This window comes from Mus caroli, chromosome 1, assembly GCF_900094665.2.
Source record: "Mus caroli chromosome 1, CAROLI_EIJ_v1.1, whole genome shotgun sequence".
NCBI lineage: Eukaryota > Metazoa > Chordata > Mammalia > Rodentia > Muridae > Mus > Mus caroli.
The window spans coordinates 146234357-146244312 of record NC_034570.1 but is presented as its reverse complement, the minus strand read 5'-3'; the positions used below and the strand labels follow the sequence as shown (position 1 = coordinate 146244312).

General features: G+C 45.7%; 1 long non-coding RNA gene across 1 annotated transcript; it reads left to right on the top strand.

Moving 5' to 3' along the window:
• The first annotated feature begins 267 nt into the window (after window positions 1–267).
• LOC115030371 lies at window positions 268–9330 on the top strand. The gene is made up of 5 exons (XR_003835954.1): window positions 268–515; window positions 998–1191; window positions 2149–2352; window positions 2821–2929; window positions 8263–9330. It is a non-coding gene; the product is annotated as an uncharacterized LOC115030371 (long non-coding RNA).
• Window positions 9331–9956: the final 626 nt, after the last annotated feature.

Genomic DNA, 9956 nt, shown 5'->3' with positions numbered 1-9956 from the left:
GAATCTCTTGTGTATGGTATGGAACTGGGGTACGGTGGAATAGCCCGAGGTGACAGCAGAAGGGGTCACAACCCAGTGTGGAGACCCAGTGTCGCCACCTGACGCGATCTGGGCCTGAGAAGAACAGGGGTCTGGACTCGGGCATAGGAAGCCTGCGTGTTTAAGGGCACTGCCCTAAACCGGAGCCAAGTCTGAGGCAGTAGCTGCACTTGTCGCAGTGGCTGGGCCGCAACTCCGTGAGTTACTTCCGGTAAGTGTTTGGGCAGCCCCTCCGGGAGAGTCGTTGCAGCCCTGGGCACAGAAATATTTGGAACACCTTAGAGTCTGTCCCATCTGGAGCCAGAGCATTTTTGTGCTGTTGTTAATCTGCACCCTACCTGCATCTGAGGCTGGGGACCTGAGGATCCTCCTGTCCCCGGGAGGAAGAGCAAGCCATAGAGCCACCGTGGACAGTGTGGCTGGCTTTACAAACATGCCGGGTACGGACTAATTAGAATGTGCTACACCAGCTCTAGGTGAGTCACCTAATGTAATCAGAAGTGACAAACTGCTCCTGGCACAGAGCCCACGACAGCCTTTCTATCCATTTGCAGCCCTGGGTTGATTAGCTCAGTAACAACTAACAGTGTTTCAGGATTGTATTTTTCTTTCTACCTGTGACAGTGTAAATGTGATAGGTTCTATTTCTCTTCCGGAGCCTCTTGCCTTTGCTGGTCTCTGTTGCTGTCTGTGGTACATCCATCACTCCCAGGTTTCAAATCCTGCTTCCTGCTCCATCTCTTCCTCCTCCAGCCTCCCCTCTCTCCCGCCCCCCTTGAAGCACAAGCAAAGCCCAGACATTGCCTGTCTCCTCTCTCTCATAAAGCAGTGCTAACACAAAGCAGTTGTACATAGCAGACTTTTCCAAAGATGTTGTGGCTAATGAGAACAGACAGAGCTATTATTGCCTAGAGCAGGAAATCATTTCAAGTTTAACATCAGATGTTATTGTTCCTAGAAACGAGTTGGCCATTCCTTCTGTGAAGAATCTCTGCCTGTTTGTGTCCCTCCTTGGAATCCTCAGGGCACTCTGAAGCCAAAGCTGTCTAAAAGGAGATCAAGAAATATCCCATCTGTCTATATGGATGGAGCTATTATTTATTAAGAGCCAGGGACTCTCCTAACCACGTACTGTATCTTCCCGAATACTCGGTATGCTTTCCCGTGGGACTCATTTTTTGTGTGCAGTCTCCTGTGGGAGTTTCTTGTTGTTGTTTGTTTTGTTTTCTTTGAGGAAACGTGAGAGTTGGGATCTGAACCCTGCTCCTTCTTCTCTAAGCCCGTGCTTCTAATTGCTATGCAGCTGCCCTGTACCGCCCCACACTCCTTAGATCATCAGAATTCAGATCTCTTACCCCTTAACTCAGCAAAGTTTTCTGTAGAGTCAGGCAAAAATTCCCCTAACATTTTCTCCCATGCAATTGAATCCTTTGCTCTGGCAAATCCTCCCCCTCCCTCTCCACCTCCCCAAGAGAACTTTCCTGTCCTCTCTGATCTCCTTCCCAGAGGCGCCTCACTGACTCTTCTAGATAACATTTTGCTGTCTCTGTCCCTACTCCCCTTTCTCCTACTGTCAGCTCACCTAAGGAAAGAGCCTCATTTTATCCTGGGAACTAGAGTCTGTTCATTTGTTCTACCCCTCTTTGAGGCAGGTGAACCCAGCTGGCAACAACACACCACATCTCTCAGGTATTTCTCCCACAGTTGGGAGCAAGGAGAGCTCCAGGGCTAAAGCTGTATTTTCTTCCTCTTATCTCCTCTGCCTTCTCAAAGCTGGCCTTGGCATTCCATTAAGCCAGGACAGTCTGCCTTCCTGTGTCCTCATAATTCTAAATTATGTCCTTGCCATTGGCTGGGATAATAGCCCCAGATAAGAGGGAGCAGACATTCAGATAGAGTACGATGGTCCTTTTGCATGACCTTGGCTCTGACAGACGCTCACAAGAACCAAGTCTGTATAAACCTGAGGGGAGAAATGACAACTCGGCGGCTCGAAGGAACACACAGTCCTGTCTCCAAACACCAAGAGATGATGAGTCACAAACCAGTGAGCAGATTTTAGAGAGTGGGGTGGGCTACCTATTTGCCTTTTTTTTTTTTTTTTTTTAGGAAGGAGAAAGACATGCCACCAGTGTTGGAGCGCAGTGATCTGAGAGATAATGATGGAAAGCAGACAGGGGAAGCCAGGTTATAAAAATATTGGGCAGGAGATAAAGGGTCCAGGTGGTCAGGAGCAGTGGAGCTGGCCTGAGAGAAGACTGACTCTGGCTGATGAAGGTCTGTGGCCACATTCCTGGAGAACAGTGGGAGAGGGTAAGCAGGCCCCAAGTAGTAGAGTATAGCAGAAACAAAGGTGGGGGTGGGGTGGAAGAGAATGAGATCGGCCTGTTCAAGGGACAATGAGTCACCCACTTGGCTTTTCTGTTCTCTCAACAGCTGCCACATAATAGCAGGCATCTAACAGGTTATCATTTCTTCCTTTAAAGATCTCAAAAATAAAGTTAGAGACCCAAATTCTCAATTTGGAAAATTCTCTCGTGATGTCAGCGCTCAGAGCCCGAGGAGGTGATAATTCCTGAGGCCAAGGTGAACCTGGGCCCTGGCAAAGTTCTCACCCTCGCTGGCTGGGAACTCCGTTTATTTAATGCTCTGGTGATTTGGGGTTCTGTTTTAGGAAAACCTAAAAATAACCTGGTCAAATCTTGCTTTAATTAGTAAGCATCGGGGTTGATTCTGACATTCTCCCAGCTGATCACAAACTTTTCCACTGTCTTACTTTAGAAGCTGTGGAGCCAGGAAGTGTCTGTTGGCGGGAACTAATCCTGGTCACATTACTACACAAATGTCCCGGTGACTTCACATCAGTCCTCTGGACTCTGCAAACTTCCAGGTATGTGTTCAGAGAGGTTGGGTTGTGAGTTCTTCTCCCTAGACACTACTGAAGCAGCCCCACTCCAAGCCTGATGTAGGGGGACAGGTCTTCTCTGTTACAGAGGAAGCTGCTTTCTCCAGAACTCTTTATTGAGGAGCTCTCTCTGCATCTGGCTCAACCTAGAAAGAATCAATCTTTTACTTACTATCATTGTTTCAAAAGTCACTTTTTAACCAGTCTCTCTTTCCTATTGGTTACTGTATATCTCCAGTGCATTCAGATAGAGAATTGTTTTAACAGAAAGAAAGAAAGAAAGAAAGAAAGAAAGAAAGAAAGAAAGAAAGAAAGAAAGAAAGAGAAAGACAGGAAGGAAGGAAGGAAGGAAGGAAGGAAGGAAGGAAGGAAGAAAGAAAAGGAAAGAGAGGAAGAAGAAGAAGAAGAAGAAGAAGAAGAAGAAGAAGAAGAAGAAGAAGAAGAAGAAGAAGAAGAAGAAGAAGAAGAAGAAGAGAGAACACTTGTTAGTGTACGGAAGGAACACTTGAGATACCCTGTTCTCTTAGTCATCTGGAAATGCTAGGGAAAAACCAGCTAAGCCTCCTGGGTACATGAAAGTCACCTTTCCCCAGCTCAAAATCACATTTCAAAGGGTGCTTGGTGCAAAAGCAAGGCAAGTAAAACTGACCCACAAAATAGTGTTAAGGGGAGTACACTGTTTTCCACAACAGAGCACAGCTGGTCTGTGACACACTCAGAAACAGCAGTGAGCAAACCCGACTGCAGGGAGCCGGGTGGCCTTGAGCAGAGCACCTAACATCTCGCCACGTTCTCATTTCATTTAGAAATCAAGTGGGAAACACCCACTGTGCTTTGTCTCACGGTGACCAAAGGAAAAGAAATGCGTCTAAAAGCACTTTGTAAACCTCAGGGCTTTATCGGTAACGCTTAAAGAAATCACAGAGGTGAATATTTGGGGACATACCTGGTGCAAAGCTTTATTTGTAAGTGGGTATGAGTGGTACCTGTGAGCATACACAGGTCAAAACAACCTCCAGAATAGGTTTTCATCTTTAAAAGGTTACCAATTCATTTATAGTGTGTGTACATGTTACATGTCTGGGGGAGGAGGTGTGTGAAGGTCCGAGGACAACTTTTTGAAGTCATTTTCTCCCTCCATCTTTACACATCTTTTCATGGGTTCTCGGAATTGAACTTAGGTTGTCAAACTCTCTCATTATTATTATTATTATTATTATTAATTTGAGACAAGGTCTCACTATGTAGCCCTGGCTATCCTAGAACCCATGGTATATATCAGATTGGCTTCAAACTCACAGAGATCTACTTGGCTCTGCCTCCAGAGTGCTGGGACTCAAGGCACATGCCACTATACCCAGGCACATGCCACTATATATTTATTTTTGTGCTTTTTATTTTTATCTATCTATCTATCTATCTATCTATCTATCTATCTATCTATCTTCTGAGAAAATCTAGGGATGGAACTCGGGTTTTCATGCTTGTGAGGCAAACACTTTATCTCAGAGCCTCTTTCAAAATGGCACTGTGGTATCTGCTATTTTATGTGATTTAAATCCCACGATTAGCAGGTTATTAATTAATACCCTAAGAACATACTGTTCCGCTATTACTTTGTCTTCCAGACGAACCATTTATCTCAGTACTTGTAACTTAGGATTCTCTCCACCGAGGAAAAATGTTTGGAAGATCTGGGAGGAAATGGAGTGACATTTTTCTAAGTGTCTTCTGTCCAGAGACCGAGAACTTTCTCTTATACCTCATAGGACAGTTGACCTGACAACATGGAGCAGGTATAGAAGAAGGAGAAAATTCCCTGAGAACAACTGACCAGGAGAACTGGAATCAACCAGTTAGAATGCCTGGAGAATCCCAGTCTGATGAGGGAGGTCCTTCCGGGGTGAACAGAACACGGTAGAAGACTCCATGGTCCCAGGGAGGTACAGTGGGAGGCTGCCCAGCCCCCTCCCTCAGCTCCACTCCCTTTTGAAGCCTAATCAATAAGAATGTCACAGAGGCACTTTTCTAAGAAGGCAATGATTCGTGATTCAGGAAAAACCAGGGAGCCTTGGGAGGCAAGTCAATACCCCAATCTCCTAGTCACTGGCGTGCTCAAAACATCCAATAGCTTGGGGTCCCCTTCTGGAGCTTATTTTCAAACTGATTTCTGACTCATTTCCATTTGAGACAAAACCATTACACTAGTTGATGCTAGCAGGCAGGAAACTGGGCCCCTAAGTTTGCTAAATGAAATATTATTTCTCCCATGCCTTTCCACATCACTAGCCTTTGCTTATTTGGTGAAAGAAACCAAAGAACATTTTACCTCAGTCCTGACAGCTCAGTATGACAGCTGCCACAGTCTTGTGGGACCCTCCTCAATGCCCTCCTATATTTACAAGACAAATAACCCCAGGGTTTCCCTCTCAACTGAGCATTTGAAGGACCCACAGCCCTGTAGCAATGTAGAACCAGATGGGTAGTGTCTGGTCAGGGCCCTACTCTATCCCCACTCTCTCTTCTCTCTACTGAGCCTGCCTCTACTTCCTAGTGCCTGAGGCCCTGTTCTTTCTTTATCTACATTAGTTACAACAGCTCGAAGACTGTTTTGTTGTTGGTTTGGTTTGGTTTGGCTTTTTCCTATAAAAGAAGTGGAGAAGGAAATTTTTCTTTGAGTGGCATTTTGACTAACAGAGAGTGAGGTCATAGAATATTTTTTTTTTTTTTCGAGACAGGGTTTCTCTGTATAGCCCTGGCTGTCCTGGAACTCACTTTGTAGACCAGGCTGGCCTCGAACTCAGAAATCCGCCTGCCTCTGCCTCCCTAGTGCTGGGATTAAAGGCGTGTGCCACCACGCCTGGCTGAACATTTCTGCATCTACCTTGGAACAATGGATTATTTATACTTCACAAGTAAATGTAAGATAAGGCTTGGTACAAAGAGACGGTTAACTGCCAATGTATTAAAAACTTCTGAGTAGCTGAGCATGGTGGCGCACGCCTTTAATCCCAGCACTCAGGAGGCAGAGGCAGGAGGATCTCTGAGTTCGAGGCCAGCCTGGTCTACAAAGTGAGTTCCAGGACAGCCAGGGCTATACAGAGAAATCCTGTCTTGAAAAAACAAAAAACAACAACAAAAAACTTCAGAACTAGAGAGGCCTGCCCCCCACTACTACAGATGAGCAGGCATATGGTGGGGGATGGGAAAGAGAAGCGGAGTGGGTTTTGTACTAGGAAGAAGGCAGAACTAGGTACTCAAGGGTGGTAAGGAACAGCCTGATGTGAGTAGCCTGCGCTGCCACCTGAGGCCCTGGGGATGTCCCAGCCCATGCTGCTGCAGAGGGCCATGTCTGGGTCCATGACCCTACAGTAGCAGGGGTCTGTGTCGATGTCTGTGGCCCATGCTATCACAAAAGGATGTCCCTGGTTTGGGCTGGGGCCATGTTGATGTCTGTGGGCTGCACAGAGCTCATCCTGCCCCTTGCCTGGGAGAGGTGGCCCTGATGGTGTGAGCTCAGGAGAACTAGCAAGCTAACCCAGGCCCAGATTCAAGGCTTTGAGCTGGCTTACTCCAGCATCTAGTCCATCTATGAGCTGTAGGAGCCAGAAAAAGGGCTGGTCCTGTATAACCAAAGGTGCAGGATCTCCATGACACCGGACAACAACAAGATATCCTAGAGGAGTCCTGGTGAGGATCCAGTACTGATGGTGTAACGGGAGCCAGTGTCCTTGAACCAGACCTTTGTAATGAACATCTGCAACTAAAGCTGTTTGGGGGTGGGAGGAGGGGTATACAAACCAGGTGACACACCACAGTCTCCATAGCAAGACTGTTTTGTTTGGTTGGTTTTGTTTTCTTTTGGGGTGGAGGAGGTTGCAAGGGAGGAGGGCAGACACTGAAGGATGGGAAGATGAACGGGATTGGGGTGCCTGATATGCATGATGTGAAAGTCACAAAAGAATCAATGAAAAGTTTAAAAAAATACAAACTTCCAAATTAGAGCTTTGCCGGGTGGCTCTCATACCTGTAAGGCCAGCACTCAGAAGACGTATCAAGACAAGAACAGAATCCATCAGAAGAGTCTGTCTCAGCAGACCAGAGGCTGGTGAGGTAGCTCAGTGACAGAGCTCTCGCCTGGCATTTGATAAGTCCTACACCATCCACAGGAAAAAAAAAAAATAGTTTCAAAGTCAATTATGTTTACTGCTTCTTATGGAATGCCTCTTTTAAAACTAGTTTCTCAAAGTCCTCTGCCCCTCAGTTAACCAATCAAGATGGCAGAGATGGTTACACAGAAACACGACTCTGAGATGTAAGCTATCATGACCAAATACAATAAAAATAATGTTTCACCAGTTTATTGCATAGATGTTTGCCAACTCCTACAGGAGACAAATGAAGTGAAAGGGACCTCTGCTTCCTAGGAACTTACAGTTGCTATTTAATATGTATCTGGCATTGAGAGTTATCTCAGAGGACAAAAGCACTCAACATCAGTTTATGACCTAAATTCCATCCCCAGATTCCACAGGCAGGAGAGAGGCCACTCCCAAAAGATATCCTCTGACCTTCAAAAGTGCACAGTGATATGTGTACACACACACACACACACCCACACACACAAATGAATAAATGTAAACAGTAACTACAGTGGATAGACTGGATATTCCGTAGATAATGTTCTTGCCAGGCGTGGTGGCACACACCTGTAACCCCGGCAATGGATAGGACCAGAGACAGGGGAAGGCTCTCTTTGGTCTCTACATACAAAGGCAAGCGCGCGCACACACACACACACACACAAAGTAAAAGCCAGGCAGTGGTAGCACACACCTTTAATCCCAGCACTCGGGAGGCAGAGGCAGGCAGATTTCTGAGTTCGAGGTCAGCCTGGTCTACGGAGTGAGTTCCAGGACAGCCAGGACTACACAAAGAACCCTGTCTCAAAACAACAACAACAACAAAACAAAAACAAAAAAAGCAAGCACCTACATACAACACATACAGAGAAATAGGAGGGAGGGAAGAATGGATTGCAAGTGGTTCAGACGCATATGTAAAATTCACTAGAGAAAGTGGTTTTATTGAATTGGAAAAAAAAAAAAAAAGTGGCACATGTGGAGGGAGAAGAGTAACTAGAATAGGATGGGACCATGGCGGGCCAAGGAGTGTATTGTTGCTGAGTAGTGCTCACCTAAGCTCCGGGTCCCCACAGGCGGGGTCTGCTGCTGCTGCCATTGCCTCTGTTGTTGTTGCTGTTGCTGCTGCTGCTGGGGCTGCTGCCACCACTCACACTGCTTGTTCTGCTGAAACAGGGAGAGCGTGGCACGTCTCCACTACCCGAGGGCTGCAAACACAATGGCTGTGCCTGGATTACCCGCGTGTCAGCCAGCAGAGAGGGCAGGATGATACACAGTCTGGAACTCATGCAGGTCCTGCTCCAGACACACTGCCCAACTGCGCCATAACCCTGACTCTTAACAACAAGATAGCTGAGATGAAGAATCATTCATGTTTTGGATCAAGTCTCCATGAAAGACTGATGTCTGTGATTTATGCTGCTCTCCCCCCGCCTCGGGGCAGAGGTCATGCTGATGTTTGTGGTCTGTGCTGCCACTGGAAGCCAGTGTTGAGGTCCGTGGTCTGGAGACCAGGTTGATGTGAGAAAACATGTTGATGTCTTTGGCCCATGTTGCTACTAGAGACCATGTTAATGTCCATGATCTGTGCTGGGGCTAGAGAGGTTGATGTCTGTGATCTGTACTGCTGCCTGCTACTATGGGCAGGAAAGCTGCTTTTGCAGTGGTATTGATGACTGCAGACTCATACCTGAGAGTGAGAGAGAGAGGTGGCTTCTCATTCTTTTCCAACCTCCGCTCACCCCCTATCCCAGAAAAGAAACAGTTCAGGTATCAAGCTATAGAAGAGAGTCCTTAAAATTGTAATAAAGATGCTGAAGTATAGCTCTTCACAGTTGATGGCTTCTGGGGGTCAGACCAAGGGGGACCAACACAGAGGAATCAATTTTCTTTAAAGGGCTGGCCACGGGAAGTCGAACCATGTTCAATTGAGTATATGGGCAACCCAAACTGAACTTGGTATTGGATTTTTGGGGTTTTTAAATTTTTTTAAATTTTTAAAATTATTTATTTATTTATTTATTTTGAGGGAAGGCTGGATCTGGGAGGAAGGGGAAGCAGATGTCATAGGGTGAATTGTATGAAATTCTGACATAATGAATAAAAACATTACGTTAGGGAAAAATAAAATTCATTAGAAATCCAGGAGATGAACGATGATGACAGCAAGATCACATTCACCTGTGAGACTCACGGACACTTTCCCATCATTCAGGAAATTGTGCATTTTTTTTTTTTTTTTTGGTTTTTCGAGACAGGGTTTCTCTGTGTAGCCCTGGCTGTCCTGGAACTCACTCTGTAGACCAGGCTGGCCTCGAACTCAGAAATCCGCCTGCCTCTGCCTCCCGAGTGCTGGGATTAAAGGCGTGCGCCACCACGCCCGGCGAAATTGTGCATTTTTAATGTTTCATTTTAATGTGTGGCTTCTCAGAGGGGACATCTGGCAACAGGAAGTGAAAGCTTCAGAAGGTTCAGTGCTTTCCCTACGGAATTTCCATAATTAAGAAGTAAACATTATTACTTTATAATAGACAAAAAGCTGGAAACGATCCAAATGTTCGGTGATGTAGCATTGACTGAGTTATTGCATATTCATTAGTAAAATGTGTGCAGAAATTAAACGCCATGTTTTCAAAAAACAAATTTCACAATGTTCACACCATATTGTTGAATGAAAAGCAGCTGACTATACAACTGTGCATAGTATGAGCTCAAAAGATGCATATATATATCTCAGGGTTGTTCAACATAGAGTAATTAGCGGTGGCTATTTCTGTGTTCTTTGAAAAATCTCTAAATTTCATGCTGTGTTGTGTGTGCTATACCGTAAGATGTGGATTGTATATACCTGTTTGAATATAAAATATCGA